Source organism: Varroa jacobsoni, unplaced genomic scaffold (genome assembly GCF_002532875.2).
Source record: "Varroa jacobsoni isolate VJ856 unplaced genomic scaffold, vjacob_1.0 scaffold_522, whole genome shotgun sequence".
Lineage (NCBI taxonomy): Eukaryota > Metazoa > Arthropoda > Arachnida > Mesostigmata > Varroidae > Varroa > Varroa jacobsoni.
This window is the reverse complement of record NW_019213424.1, coordinates 89,005-105,764: the sequence shown is the minus strand read 5'-3', so window position 1 is coordinate 105,764 and position 16,760 is coordinate 89,005. Positions and strand designations below refer to the sequence as shown.

Sequence of the window (16,760 nt, the reverse complement as noted above, 5' to 3'; positions counted from 1 at the left end):
AGTTAACCGGAGGATCAGAAACCGATCTGTATAGCTTTGCGAACGCAGTCTAATATAAGGCTACATCCTGAAAAGATACGACACAGTCTAGACACCTGAAATATCGCTATGGACAGAAAAAATGGGTAAATCGTAGCTATCGTGATAACAGGATTCAAAACTATCCTGCCAACATATTCAACGCTGATTCTTTCGGTGCGGAATAGTCTATTTACGCTCTCCAGCAATCAAGGAGATATGATCAATACTAAATTTGTGATACTAAGCGAAATCGGTTGACAGGTAGTGTTAAACGTTTTCTGTAGTTATCTCGATTCCCTTTCATCCCGCCTTCTTATTGGTAATTTTACAACTTTCCATCGTCTTATGATTATGCAACAGAAGGATATGTCATGTTCGCCTCGAGCAAAATCCGCCACCTGCAAAGCAGACGACAACAAATTAATCTAAAACAATGATCTAATTTGATCTACAGTAAATAATGAGAACGCAAAAGATGTCGGCTAGTTTTGGTCAACTTTGTATAATAATAGACGGACTCAATTTTACTAGCTATTGTTGTCTTCATTGAAGACGAGCGCCCCGGCCCTGAAAAAATGGCACGTGCCTTTTAGGGGGAGGGGACAGGCTAATTCCAAATATTAGAATGTTTACCGGGACAGTTATAAAACGCTATAGGGCAAATCGTCAACTGGCACATTCAGATTCATGATCTAAGTTACTTAATGTATAGTAGCATTTTTGGCGTTTCCTGTTTGTCACTTGGAAACAACTTTCAGACATGGCTGACAGAAGTGACCGTTACTAGTCTTTGAAATTAGATGAGCTTCAGCTGAGACATCTGAGAACGCTGTCGCCTTTGTCTTCGTGCGCGTGCTATACAAGGCATAACTTACTAGTTTTAGGGCAGCAGTTAGTTGTTGAGGCTAGACCTTTTTGAGTCATCGTTCGCGTTACGAAATCATACCATTTACGAAATGTGCTATGCTATATATGTATGTATGTAACGGTTATGTAGATATCTGTTCCATGGCATGACGTATTTAGTGGTAGCGGCGCTTCAGTACACAGCAAATTTCCGTGATAACGTTCGTGAAGACATTAGTTCTTTTCGTAAGAATTTTTATCCATCAAATCTACGGGTAAGAGTGGGGTTGCTTACTAGCCGGAACGTAACATCGAATCCAAATATTGGAAAGAAGCACCGAGATTACAGGCATTGAAAGGAGCTAAGAAGGTCAAGAGGACCGGGAAGCCAGAATGTTTCCCTGGCTAGAACTTCTGCGCTTCGCCGCTAACAAACTGATGTGGCCTCGAGGCCGGTCGTGCATGCTGGTGGCTCTGCATGAGCCTGCTCCACGTGGCGAATGGGCGAAGGACCAAACTCTAAATAATTCCTTCATTCCTTAACCTGGCAAATAACAATTCAGGTAAGCTCCGTTTTGCCTTGGAGCTGATTCACCGACTCTATACAGACACAGAATTCGTTCGCTCGTTTCTCGTTCGCTCTTTTACCTAAATTACTCCCGTCCCTGTTGATTGTCAAGCGACTGGTAAGTCCCTCTCGAGTAGTGTGTGCTTTTTTCTCATCTATTCCCTCTTAGCACCTCAGAGCGATGGGGGTAATTTGTCCGAAGCTGCTGAGCCAAACGTGCAACAACACACACGCCTTGCAATCATGTATCAATGAAAATGTGCAGTAACGTGTAAAATAGTTTGATGAATGTGTGAGCTTATTTCTAGTGGGGGGTTTCAGTAAAGTATCATTAATAATAGTAAGTAGAAGCCATTTTACCTGCTTAAACGACTCACAAGGCCTTTTCTCATTCTATGTGCGTCCGTGCGTTCCGGTAGTTCGCTAATACAAAACCACTAGCTGTTCTATTGTATATAAGGCGATGTCGACACTTCCAAATTAAATGCAATATATAAAACCAGAACGAGTCCTTAACGTCACTATCGACGATGCTCAACTACACTAGGGCAACCTTAGGATAAGGAATCAGAATGAGGCAAAGTTAGAGGGAAACGTAATTTTAGACACTTCGTATTGAGTAAAAGGGTAAGAAATCGGAATTAACCAGCGACGAAGATCGGAAGACGCGCCAATGGACCGGTGGATTATGGTTGGGTGCCAGATACGACTAGAGGGCAATTAATTTGCTTTGTTTAGACTATAAGCCTATCATCAGATCGACAAGAAGGTCAGCTTTCGCCTACTTCCATAAGTGCGCTAACGGTGAGAGCAAGGGTGTTTACTTCTCCGATCAATGATAATTAGGTGGCTATGAAAACCTAAACTTAACGTAATATTTTCGTACTCGATCACGATTCTATTAAGTTGGTTTTATCATACATCGAACGTTAAGGAGCATTGCAATTTCACTATAGTGAACCGGTCTTGCTTTTATTTTCTCTATTCATCGTTCTGAACGAGTAGCAAAAATGAATGCAAACAAAGGCTGTAACAAACTCAGCTTGACAAATTCGCTAAAATACTAATTTGAGACATCTCTAGATAGTGTGGTAATAGCTTTTCGGTAGCGTTTACCGTTTTGTAAGCTTTAACGGCTATAACATACCCTTCTTGTTCCGCCTGCTCCGTACCGCTCTCTAGTGACTATTGCTTAGGTAGGTGAGCAAGCGTCTAGATTGATTCGTTGGGAGCTACCCGCTCGTCGTGTGCCTGTGTCAATGCGACGCAGTTCATTTATATAGGATACGTAAAAAAAAAGCTACTGTTACGCTTGTACAGGCACCGACTGCTGTCGGGCTACGATGTTTGTCCTGCAGTAATGGCCGCGCTGCTATCATCCGGCACTGTTCCATAGGAGTTGCTTCACCATGGCCTTTGCCTATCGGCACCAATGAACTTAGCAGCAGTAATGGCCGCAAAACAACGGTGCCCGACCTCTTCGCTTCGTACCCTTACGCGGCTCGACCCCGTTGCTGTTGCCATTGCCATGACGGCTCCGTGTTTCTCTGAGAAGAAACTTGAAGATGAAAATACGCCTGAAGGCTTGCCAACGGCAGTAACGAAAACTCGTTTTGCATACCGTAATCGGTTCGCTCGTGTGCGCGAGCTGCCAACGAGCAAAGCGCAGCAGCAGCGGTAGTAGAATTTGTGTCAGGGCACCGTTGACAACATGACACAGGACACGGTGTTCAGCAGTTGCCAGTGGCTGCCTAGCAGTCGGTATCCTGTAATAGCTATGTTGAATCGACGACGACAATGGCCTCACCTGTACTTTCTTCCCGTTGATCTCATCGCTATTCTATCGGTACTTGTTTTGTATGAGCTGTCAGCCACCGCTTCGATTCTCGATAAACTAGCTCAGCGTACTCCGATCCAAAACTATCATCCTATTTACCTATGCCACACAGGTAGTTATGAGCACACATGAGCGTGATCTTTCAAATCGTTTATTTCTATTTAAATATAGCTGAGAAGGAAAAGATTGACATATTTTGTATTACGCGTCTATAACTAGAAGTCCCAAATGGAAATAATCGAGCCAAGTTAATTTCATTTTTGTGGAACTTAAATCCCGAACAGCAGAGCTTCGTTTTGGGCCCAGCTACTTTTCACAGAATTCGTTTCGACACGCGGCAATGAGAAGCTAAACTAAGTAAGGCAACCATTGCATCCAGCGCACTCCTGCTGCTTTTAACACCGAGCATAAGCAGGCTGATACAACCCATTTTCTGTCACAAAATTTTTACAGACAGGAATCTCACCATTTCCGCAACAGACGCTCGGACTGTACCGTGCAATGTAGCCCCTTTATTGTCATACTTCATGACTCTCGTTCTCGCCCCACCCTTTGCTGCAGTCGTAATATTATTATACAATCATTCAACAGCAGGAAGAGCTCAACAGTGCAGCCAAGCTCTCGTAAATGGATAGGGCGGCTTTTAGCAACGTTAGCGTGGTCCTTCGTGATCAACGACATTGAGGTGACAGCCTGTTGTTTTCAAAGAGACGTGCGCATCGGCGCCGCCGTTACGTTTGTCATATATAGCTTGTACGAACTACTGGCAGATCTTTTTCTTCAATGTCGCAACAGCAGAAGTGGCGAAAGCAGTCCCATCAGCGAAGCAGATGACGTGGTCGAAAGCTCTCATCTTATTGTCAGTTGTAATCCCGTTTTCAGTTTCTGTTAACATCTAGACCCCGCGTGAAGACCGTACAGCGCCGATGTGAACTAAAGCCAGCTTTTTTTTGGACCGTTCTTCTAAAAGTGTGAACGAGAACGCATACGAAAACGCTCATATTTACATAGTACGTACATTCATACACGTGTTCCTGCATACGTGCGTACGATGCGCAAGCATGTACAAGCAGAAAGACAAAAGCGCAAGCAGACAGACACGTAGTTCTAAGTTGGCTCGTATTGTGCTATTGACTTGATATATCCTATACTATTGTCGCTAGCGCGGTAGCGCTATTGCCATTGGCTGTTCCATTCTCGGATCGGGAAGCTTTTGGACAGCTACTCAATGATACCCTTGTATCTTAGATGAGTCGAGGTATAGCTAAGTCTGTGAGCCGCCCCTTTCCCGAAGGTACTATATATATGGTACTTACGATCTACAAGCGCTGCAAATGACGGCCAACAGACCATATGATGATCCTGGCCGTAATGGCGCCCATATTAGATACGTACGATAATGGGACACTGATAATAACAATGATGATCATGCACGTATGAGTAAATCAGTAATAGCAAGACACGTTGGCGGCCAGTTCGAGTGCTCCTGGCTGTTAGCGCTCTACGTATACGAATGCTTTGTACATTGATATTCAATATCTATCTATATGGGTGATGTTGGGATATACAGCACCGTATGAATGAGAGAAAAAATAAGGGATAAATAGATGCCTTGCTTTATACTATTAAATGGCCTAAGTAGTTCTTTAGTCCACCCCAATAGCTGTGCTCAACACAATAAAGCAAATGCAGCTGTGTCCGTATCACTGTCGTATGGTATCCTTAACTCACGGCACCGGTATATATATATATATATATATATAGAAGCCTAAAATTAAATTTGGCTTTTTAAATTGCCAAACCACCTGTTTGCTGGGGAGGAACGGCAAAGTCCGTTAAGGCTTATAAGCTCGTCGTGAGGCCAATACCCGCCAACAGATTGGGTTAATTACTACCCAACTGATTTTAAATGCGTATCGCTATTGACGTGTGGTTTAACATAAGGGTCTCAAACCGATACATAAGTACTAGTAGCTAGTAGAAATAATCAGTAGAGGCAACATTTTTATCTACAATGCTTTATGAGTTAGTATAAGAGAGAGATGCACTTAAAGACCATTAATGATATAAGACACAAAAGTAAACTTGATGTTCTACTATGATCTTGACTCGCAGCAATCATTGTGATTATAAATTATTGAGCATTGGCTGTATACATCGATGACGCACTGCTATTTCGTCTATTGCAGAATTACTTAACTGACGGCATTGGTCGACTGCTACGTATCCTTCATTACCAAGTTCCTGGAAACCTACCCCACGCCCCCAGCGCCTAGTGCTGGCAGATTCATAGCTGTCTGTCCCATCAGCCTGCGCCAAGTACTCAGGACTGATTAAGCGAGCGATAAAGATGGATTAACGGGTGAAGGATGTTAGTCAGATGGAAGGTCTAGGGCAGAGTAGCAAAAAGGCAGCGGGTGAGCGGACGGATATATGGATATACCTGTCTTTTCGTCGAACGGTGTGTTGAAACGCTATTTGCGGGGAATGTTGCAAAGACGTCGCTCGGAGCGTGCCTTGTTCTCTCTCTCTCTCTCTCTCCCTCTTGGTTGTCCTTGGTGGAAACGGTGGCGTAGGCGTAGGCCGGGAAACCGGGTGCTTAGCTAGCCATATAAGGAGACACCCTGTTCTCGTTTGGCCCCACTCGACTATAAGAAGTAACGGAGACGAGAAACATTTAGGTATTCTGCCGGCGATATCGTTTTTGTTGTGGTCGCTGCTATTGCTGAAGCTGCGATTGTTGTTGTTGGCGTTGGCTGTTACTGTTTTTTTCGTCGTTGTCGGCTGCGCTAGAGTCTAATTGAAGGTGGAGATGGTGGATGTCGCCTCCGTTGCTTTAGCCAGGCGCTTTCGGCCCGAAGGTGTTGTGCTGATGGTTCACGCAGAGGGGGAACGCGGGATGCAACAGTGGGTGGGTGAATGAGCTGCGGCTCTCGCAAGTCCTCGCTTCCCTGAGCGGACTCCACCCTCTGAGGTTATTCCCCACAGTCCGTTTGCCGCGCAGATGGGGTTCTGCCCCATAGCCCTACTTCGAACTTGTGAGACCTTCGAACAGCACCCGAGACCCGATATAGCCGCCCGATATAATGCGCATAACAGGGTGGTTGTTTCCTCGCATTTTAGCACTCAAGTCCAGAACGAGCCGAGGCTAAGTCGGGCCAAACAGCTTATTTTCACTACCTCACACATGATTTCGGTCATATGTGTAGATTCAATTATACCGTCGATCTGAGAACTATAATAGTAGTTGATCCATACGCTGTCACCATAGAGCCTTCTCAGCTACCGGTTGCGCAAGTTTATATTTAATACGTAATTATTCAGTTAACTTGCCATTTACAAACTTCGTTAACCCCTCCCCCTACGCTTAAATGAACAGAAGCAACGACGGAACAAATCTGTAGAGGTTGTTGTCCTGAACTTGTTTGTGTTTCACTAAAAGGATTTCAACGATATGGAGTACCCGTGAATCGGACGGACTCGATTTCAATTAGAACTTTTTGTTCGATCTCTTACCAGACAATATCTACGTGGTTGAATCATGCGTTGAATTTCACGTTAAAAAAAACTTAGTGAACCAAATGAAATGTATACTTTAGGAACGTTTTCTGCTTACAAATAAGCTGCCCGAGACTACGAATTGAGACTTGTCCTGTGTGGCCGAAGAGGGAAGCATACATTATTTAGTCTACCGCTAGTCGAAGAGGCAAGCAAATCTATCATCGGCTTTGATTGCAAGCCTAGAGAAGTGGAAGGCATAGGTTGGCAACAGTGTCCAGGCAGAATGCGCGGATTCCAAGGGGGCAGAAGCTAGCGTTGATGAATCTAGCCACGAAGCGTGGAGCTATCAAAGCTTCGTGATTGAAGAGAGCGCGTGGTAACCAAATGGAGGCGGGCTATGGGATGTGGTCAAAGGACAATAGCAGGTACTCCCGGTTTGTGCGTTACTGCACTCCCTGTCGTTCCTTTTCCTCCCGCTTTTATCTTTGTTGTATGCTACAGTGGTTATCATCCTGGTTGAAGCTGTCACGAGGATGCGGTAGGCTTAAGTCTGACCACCTGCGTATAGGAGTGAAATACCAAGTTGACGAGAACCTAGCTGGGTGGGAGTACAGAGTATATATCTCATTTATATTAGTTAGTATATCGAACAGGCTAGCTTCCATCCGACTTTCTCTCTGTCGTTTTTACCTTACGATGTAGGACACGAAAGCACCACCTTGTCCAACCCCGAGTCCGCTTCTGTCCCGTTATTGCCTGCCCTTTTACCTCGTAAATACTCCACACAACACCACTTTTACTGTTAAGGGTCCGTCATCTGTTGCCGTCACCGCCGACGCTATCGCCTATGGACATAAAAGCTGTTAACTGGTTTGTCCGTTCCTTAGCTGGGGGCGAAGATAGCAAAGGACTGAAGGCAGATCGTCTAAATCAGCCAAAGGACGAAGCGGCCACTCAGTTTCAACCAAAATGTCTGCAACCGAGATGGCTAACGCCGTTCGCGCTTCCATCCAGCAGTATTAGCTAGGTCATCGATATTAATTAAATCAAAATACATTTCTAGAAGCGTATACTGTTATAGCGTGTATATATAAATACTGTGGAAATCTATACATAAGAAAAACAAATACAGTGTTATAAGAGTAGCGCAAACAACAATTAAAAACAACGGTAACTCATCTAATAGCACCGTAGCCAGAACGGATCTCTAATAACCGTCACAGCCGTAGAACGTTTGTTCAAATAACGTTTAGTTTAGTACCTAGATTTATTGCTTATCCGCCGCAGCGTATTATACGTTTGTTTCTTTTTGAAAGCCAAACTTTTAGTTGGCCTTTAAAAATGTTCCCCAGAGGTAGACACACGATTCTCGTTTTATAGGCGTTCGATAGTGACTTAAGTCCACGCATCGATGGGCAATGCTGCGATTGATAATCCTTAAATTCTCGTAGTCGATAGCAGCTGAACACCAGAAGCATTTCTTAGAAATATCTGTGATTTTTCTTTTAATAGGAAAATTCTAAATAATTATAGCTGTTTGTTGTTAGATACTGCCAGGTACATTTTAACAAGCAGTACTGTTAGGTACTTATAGGTGTTACGATGCCTGGATGTGAACGAAGTATAATATGCTCTCTGGCACCGAATAACCTAATTAAGGAACTCCTTATAAATTCCGTTAATCAGCTTCAGAATGAGCTTCCGCACGATTCATATACAATGTACGATGATAAGTGTATAATTGTACATAGTAACTGATGGGGCTAATTTGTAATGGATAATAAATATAGAGATACAAGCATCTTTATATCGTATGTTCACATCCTATATATTGCCTTACAGCGATCTTCTGCAAATAGAACTGCGGAAACAGTGTACTTAAATAGAATCTCATTAATACTTAGACATATGCATACATAGGTGCGTATACAACTAGAACTCATCCGCCTTTAAAGAGGGCACCACATAGGGAAGCCGAAGTGCAAATAGACAAAAAGAGCGTCCATAATTCTAATCTAAAAAAAACAGCAAATAAAACGAACAGGACCATTCCGCGGGTCCTATGGTGTTTAAGGCTGCCGGTAGTTGTCAATAATCTCAAAAGAGTAGCAGTGACGGTGTCTGGGCTGGTGGGAGTTAGACGAAGAGGGAAGGACGAGAGGGCAAGCTGGAAATCCATTGTTCCTTGCGCTTCTACAGTTGCTGGCTAAGGACTATCGTTTATGAGCTATGACTTAGCAAGTTTCCTTTGCTACTCTGCCCATGGCCATTTGATGACAAAACTTTATATTCCTCTCGCACGGTAGCACTCCATGGAGAACGCGATAGAATGGGCAATGGTCGCGGCGGTACAGATCGCGGTAGGAACCGAAGCTTCTGTAAACCTACGCTTCACGAATACGATATTTAACAAGCTCTTAAAATCCTACACCAACTCTGTCAAGTCCCGTTCCTGTCACCTGAAGCAAAACGACGACTCTGTTTAAAATGTGTGGCAATATCCCTCCACTCGATGTGTATTAGTCTAGAATAAAGAAACACGTGGCAGACACGATGGACACGAGCGGCAATAGTGCGCAACATGACGAAAAAAATAGAACTGAAAACTGAAGACTTTTCCTCCACCTCTCAAGTATTACATAGAAATGACTATTACAGCCGAATACGAACCTACAAGGGCGCGATGAATAAGTTGTGCACTGCAGACCTCAATGTCTTTGATGAACGATGCAACGTATATTTTGGAAACATAGTAAGCTTTAAGACATTGCTGCCAACGATACAATGAACTATTCAATTAGAAATGTTTTTGATTGGAAAATCCTTCTTCCCTTCGACACCCTATAGTGGGAGTCGCCATTTTGCCGTCATTCGCAGTTCCATCCCTACGCGAGCCTTATTTCCTATTTTTGTAGGTAGGTTCCGCGTGCCCAATGAAAACTACAAAGCGCCATCGCTGCCTAGACCGCTACTGCTACAGCTGCTGATTTTCGATGTCAACGACGATGTCAATGTTGTGGTAACGGTTGGTAGCCGGAGACCTTTGGCTGATGCTACGTGAGCCTCAAACAGCAGCTGCTTGGCCTCAACGTTCATCGTTTGCCTATTAGGATTGGATTTCTTCTGCTAGCAGTTGTTGTTCACCATAATTATATAGCTTTGTCGTAAACTTTTTTCGTATTATTTTCTTAAATCTGAAAATAACCATACTCTACTGTTTGTAACGTATACTGGTAGCCATTCGTTCTAGGAGAGAACTTTACGTTTCGTCGAGCAGAGAAATGCACATGTATAACGTAGTGTTTTCAATCTCTGCCGGCATGCCATTGACGGCAATAGATACTGAGGTAAATGCGCTCGTATGCCGGTTAACGGCGAACAGCAGCGTGACTCAATTCGACATAAGGCGAGGGCTCGGAAGGCTGCTGCGGGCGAGGCAGCCATCTTGGCTGTTACGGTTGCCGCTGACGCGCTTCCTGTACAACATAGCGTAGTAGCGTACAACTAGAGCTACGCTCATTGATGATGTCACAACAGCGTGTTATTGCAGCGAGTATCAAGCGTGCCAGCCGATATCGGTAGCTGTGACCGTTCGGTACATTTGGTTGAGGGTCAGATCGTTTGTCGGCCGAATGGTGAAGATGGAAGCGTGGTAAAAAGTCCCGAAGTAATTGGTTTGTCGTCGTCTCCGTAAGCATCGTTTCTATGTTGTTGTTAATACCGTTGCTGTTGGTGCAGTCAGTGGATCGACTGACAGCATTTATCAATGGCCAGCTAGAGGAATCTACGCCTCGTTGGAGTTGTGCCAAATTTCGGAGGAAGAAACCGGAGAGAGGGGCAGATATCACCGTACCGGTAGCACTCGTACTAATCAGTCGACCAATAGGACGAGCAAAAAAAAGGTCGAACTGGGAAGAGACAGCTCCCCTTAGAATGTCTCTCTTTAACGAATACAACGGCCCAGTGCGTGGCCAAACTTTCTACCGGCGGAAAGACGAAAAATTTACGCGATTGTGAGACAGGGGAGACGGCGCGACCTACGCATGTACCAGGGTACAGGCGTATTACTTGCGATGACCTCCATTTCTGCCTCAACTTGGCTAGCAGCTATGTATTTGTGAGCAATATCTCAATAAAGGCGGAGCAGTGAGTGAGAAGCAGTGGAAAAGAATGAGTACGCAGTGCTGCTTTTCAGACTGAATCACAACAAGTCTCCTCCAGCGATGCTTGATACTTGAGAAATGAATCATGGAAAACGAAATTGGATTGAAATGTATAAATACCAAAAAATTACTGCATTTTCCTACGGCTTAGAACAGACAGGTCGAATGTTTTGATTGGCCTCCAAAGATTATCGGTATTCCTAACGGGGAAGGCTACGCTGTGGACTTGAAGCTCAATAGAACACTGTATGTATATATACGTAACTATGCATATGTAGACGGACTTAATGATGAAGTTCGTCAGTAGCAGTTCAGCGTATTTCAACAGAAGCCTTTTCCTCTGGAAGAAGAAACTGCTACCGCTGCTGCACAACAGAAATTTCAAGCTGGGCGCTCAACCTGTACGGCCCTACTTGGTCCTATCCGGTCACCAATAGATCAATACATACACAATTCTCCCAATTTTGTGTGGGTCAACTTCACCAGTCCAGTGCGCACGAACTTTATGCGGTGCCTCCTTTTTTTTGCCCATCTCAGCGCCGACGTCTTAATCGGTTTGACCGAACGTCAATACAATTGTACGTCCATCTATCACCTTTAACGTCTTCAACATCTTGTCTCCTCGAAGGGCCACAATTAGAGCTTCGTGCTTGGTGTATCCGACCCACAGGGTGCCATTGAAACAAGCTTACAGGGCCCGTTATTTCCACTTGTTGCGCATCAGCAAATGTGTCTAATATCTCGCTTTTACGCTATTTCCAATAGAAACTTAACGAAGTAGCAGTCCGATATTACTACATGTAATATATAGATATTACACAGCCGTTAATAGACTACAAGAGAACAAGGGATGAAAAACCTGAAACGTAAGACATCGACCTTTAGCCTTTACGCTACCAGGCAGCTTAAGTTTCTGTGTAGTGCCGTGAACGGTACCCTTCTCAGCCTAGATACTTTCTTACCTTGACTTGTGGCCTGGATGCAAAAATAGCTTGCGGCGTTCATAACTAATAGTATGTTACGCACAACCATAATTAATGGCCACACTTGGCAACAGAATACGAGAACGATCTCGAGGTAAAGGCAAAGGACGTTGTGGGAAAATAGAGCCAGGGTGCTGTACATCTCATATTAAGCGCTCCCTAATGACGCTAACAATGGGATCTATTTACGGCTACAAGAGTATCATCGATCTGGTCAGCAATTATCAATTATATCGTGTTGTAGGAGACTTTCCCGATTATTCGTATTCGCGTGCTGGTATTATCCCTATATAAATTAACTGTACTAGCTGTATACAGATTTACTCGAAACGTTTTAACTTCAATATCGAAGATAGGACGTGATACGTGAGCGGCAACAAGGGCCAGTCTCTACGACACTCATCTGCATCGAGCTCTTAAGAGATGCGTTTACTTACTAGTCTCTATCGATCAAAGAGGACGCCACATCAGAATCAAAGTGACCCAGACTGCTATGCATCATCAGTCAGTAGCACCAGAAGGAAATTTTTTTTAATCAAGAGATTGATTTATAATGCTGAATCACCAGCAATGGGGAGCCTATATAAAGCTATATAGGTGTAGACTTCGGAGGATCTCGCTGTTCGTCGAACGTACGTATTTCCTAGGATAAATCTGCCCTGTGTAACATATTCTGCTACTGCTGACACCAGCAGCCACTTGTGGCTTGGGCCACGGGCCAGCGGCCTAAAACGAGGACAGCGGTGGTAGAGGTGGCTGTCCTGGCACAAATTCTAAGTTGCGCAACGGAACAACCCAATTTTCCTTTTCGGACTTTGGTCGACAGAAGAAGGTAGGCCAGGTCGGCTGAAATAGAAAATAAGTCGCTGAATGTACTATTTGTACCAAGATCATTAAATCTTTTTAGACAAGTGACTGAATTTCCATGAACATTGACCATTGCGTATCCTTATTGGAGACAGTTGCACGAACGGACCTATTGAAAGCAGAAATAATATTAGCAGTGGGTATACACACACACACACACACGCATCATACATAAGGAGAGGCGGCCAAAGAAAACAACAAAGCTATTGGTCTATCTATTCAATCATACGGATAAAACGAGGTGGAAAACTGCATGACATCTCCCCCGAAATACACGTAGTTGGTTCATTAGCCATAGAAAAGTAGTACGGCAAGTAAGAGGTCAATAAAATACGTCCGACAGCAGAGTTTTCTGTTTACCCAAAACAAAGTAAACCTCAAAGATTCTGCCGTTTGCTCTATAGCATACACGAAAAGGTTAATCCAAGCATACGGACTGCATGTTTGTGGAAATAGTAGTGTTTTTCTTGCGAATGTCATCGATGCAAACCAACCCGTATTGACGATATTATGTCTTGTGATAGCTGAGTGCGCGATAGTCAGGTATTACTTACGGCAGCTTGTTCTTCATCTGCCGATTTCTACGGAAGCTGTTTCCTCACCAGCTATCACCAACATCCTGATAGCCTCATCACGAGTCGCCGTTTCCGTGTAAATACTGGCTAACACCCAGCCTTTCTCTCTCTTCAGCAACGTCCTCATTGATTTCTACTGTATATCAACCCAGACGTCTTGTTGAAGATCTCGTTGCATTACGATCTACTTATTGCTCATCAGTCCAATAGCTAAACGAGCGCTTTTCCTCTTTACATATATCCGTAAATCGATTGCTCATTAGTACAGCACGGACACGCGCAGATAGAGCAGAATATAATCGAGCTTTGTGCAAATTAATAACATTACTGTTTTCTATTGAAACGGTTTTGCCAAACCTCTTATTGACATATGAGCCAGCCAGTGGCAACATGGTCGCACAAAACTCCTATCATCCAGTGTTTTCTGATTTCCATGAAACTGTGTGGCTAGGAACAAAAAAGGACACCTTTAGCGTCGCAGGGCCGCGTCATGGTACGGGATGATGACTGATCAACGTTGGTGGATCTTTATTAAGCACCTGCAGCTTAAAATAGCACTCAAATGGCCGAATGACCTACCACAATTTGGAGACGGCCACTAGCCAAAACCGCGAGTCCTACCCCTCAGTGATCAGGTGGATTTTTGGTAAAATGCGGTTGCTACCGTTGCCTGCATCACACAGCCGCCGTCTTTAACATTTCCTCTGAGTGTCAGCGTTGTCTAACAGCGACGAAGACCATGCCCTACAAATTTTAATATCAGTTTTCATCAAGTTCTTGGTGCAAACAAATCTATCGTGCGCACAGATTACGATGTGATACGGAGAACAAGAAGGAAAAAGGACTAAGACGGGAAATATGAAAACATAGGTTTGCTAAATAACGCGTGTCGGGTTCGTGAGCTATGTAAATTTGCTCGACAGAGAAACAAAACTGATTCTGGTACGTTTATCTGTACATTTGGATTGTCTGACTATATATAAGCATACCTCGGTCCATCTCTGGATTGACGCGTCCATATACATACATGTTATGTGGACGCGTTGTAACACGACTGCTATATTTGTGTCTCTATATGAGAGGCAATGTAATGAGGCGCACTCAGTGCATCAAGTCAGGGTCGAATATCCGGTTTAGAAGTTTAGACAAAAAAAAAATTAATGAACCTCTGATAATCCAATTGGGGGAAAATGCCAAACCGCATTTGCGCGATTACAAATACACACTTTGAAATCCCTGAAGTTTTGCTTTACATATTTTCGACTGTAAAAAATGTAACTTCCGTTCATTACTATTCATTATGCTGACAACAACCACAGAGCTCAAGAAATATTGTAAGCTTAATGATAATGTCGCTTCCCTGATCTTAATAATTAATTAAAGCTAACTTGATGATTGTACTGCGAAACTATAATTGACCATATTCCAAAGAACACATAAGCAATTCGTTATTAGGAAGTACTGTAAGTTGAGAAGTTGAGCCGACTACAGGCGACCCTTGGTGATAGGCGTCAGCAAATGTACATGAAGTTTTCAGCCTGAGAACGTCAATAAGTTGTATGCACATTTTATACTTACTAGTTACTTCGAATACCGAAATCACACGGCTGCCAATTACAGCTTAGAATTAAGGATCGTCCTAGAAACACAAATCAATGTGCGATACGACCGCATCAGCCAATAGCAATCCGCTTCATTAATATAACTACACAAAATCACTACTTTTCAAAAAAAAAACGTTACTTTAAGTATGGCTATGGGTTGGTACAGCTTGACTTATAAGTCAGCTTTATTGTCTTGTGAGCTGAGTGAAAATACAATGCCTGTGAAAATATGGTCTCCGTGTAGCCGATCGCCATATGGGTACGTAATACAGACGCTGCCAAGCTACAAAGCTCGTGCCTATAGAAAACATCTGGACGACGATTGAAGTAAAAGTCGGGAAGATCACATCTATATAGTGCCATACTGCAATTAACGTTAGGGCAGAGCGTTTCAGCCAGGAGAAAGCAAAGCAGCGGCTAGCAGCGACCTAGAAAGAAGAAGTTTCATACCTATTTAGTCGGAAGCGAGAATGAACTTTACGCCATCTCTGGCAAGTTAAACGACGGATGATACGCAGGATCTTGCATTCGAAGTAAGCGGTGTGTAGCGCTTAAGAGCTCAACCAACCCCAGCAAACAAACAGCTACGCTGGGCAGTTGCTAAGTTAGCTTGCTAAATCGTGATTTTACTTCGGTACCTCTCCATCAGCCTGATAAAACCTTCCTAGAGGCAGTTTGTCCAGCACCCATCCAGCTGAACTATCCCAACTGAAAACGTCAAAGTTTATCCATAATGGTAGTCTTGCATTTCCTTTCTTTTTCATACAATCCATTATTGAACAAATATATTAATTCGAATGAAAAGAAACAATAATGTATCCTATACGCTTACAGCTTGCAGCATAGCAGGTGGCTACTAGAGCAATGCGAGAAGCATACTGACTTTTCACCATCATTATATACATACATATATATATATATATAACATTTTCACTCTCAGGCTCAGAAAGCTCACAGGGATCTGACCGAATTGACAGATAGTAATACATACCGACTAAGGGAGCTCTTCTACGTCTGCACTTTTTCATCTATGTGTGTATATAGCAGTATTAAGGGTATTTATTTCTTACGACATCTGTCGTTTCCTGCTTCGCTTTAGTATCCATGATGACTACCACTGAAAGCATTGCGTCGGCGATGGATTTCGTTGGGCTGGAACAAGTCGCCATGGTAGGGCTTACGAATTGTAGCCTGTGTTCCTGGTCGAATTCGCAAGTTTTTCTGTGACCTCTTTGTTCTTTTTTTTATAGCAGCAATGAAATCTCAGAAAGTTCACGAGACAGTTGAGGGAAGTGTCATCATCTTTTAAGGAAACGTCCCGTTCTTGAGACGCTCCTAGCTTACGTTTGCACAACGACTTCATTTCTATACGGAACGTTTCCTGGAAGTGATTCGTTTTTTTTGCTAAATGATGGGTGCCTGTATGTATCCATACAATATAATTAATTAATTTTAAAAAGTAAAAAATGCAATACAATGGATGGTTCCCAAATAGATATGTTGTGTTCAGTTACGTAGATCTGTATGTTATAATTTCAGTTTTGACAATAGCGATGCAATAGGCCTTTCGGCTTGGCCTAGCAAAGGATGCAAATGAAAATCGCCGTTTACTGCTCATTCATAGTTAGGGAGGAAGAATCGTTCTCTCTTAAGAAATTCGTATTCGTTCATGCGTTGTAGCTGTTGCCGAACGAGGTACTTAGTTAACAACTTAGTTAACATTCGAGTTAGTAATGGATGCACAGTTGTCCACGTGATAGCCTATCTTTACCTGCGGATCATATGGTCACCTAGG

General features: G+C 43.4%; 1 long non-coding RNA gene across 1 annotated transcript; it reads right to left on the bottom strand.

Moving 5' to 3' along the window:
* Positions 1-213: 213 nt before the first annotated feature.
* Positions 214-16,340, bottom strand: LOC147753386 (uncharacterized). Its single transcript, XR_015311372.1, has 3 exons — positions 15,957-16,340; positions 15,416-15,673; positions 214-419 (listed from the first exon to the last, which is right to left on the bottom strand). It is a non-coding gene; the product is annotated as an uncharacterized LOC147753386 (long non-coding RNA).
* Positions 16,341-16,760: the final 420 nt, after the last annotated feature.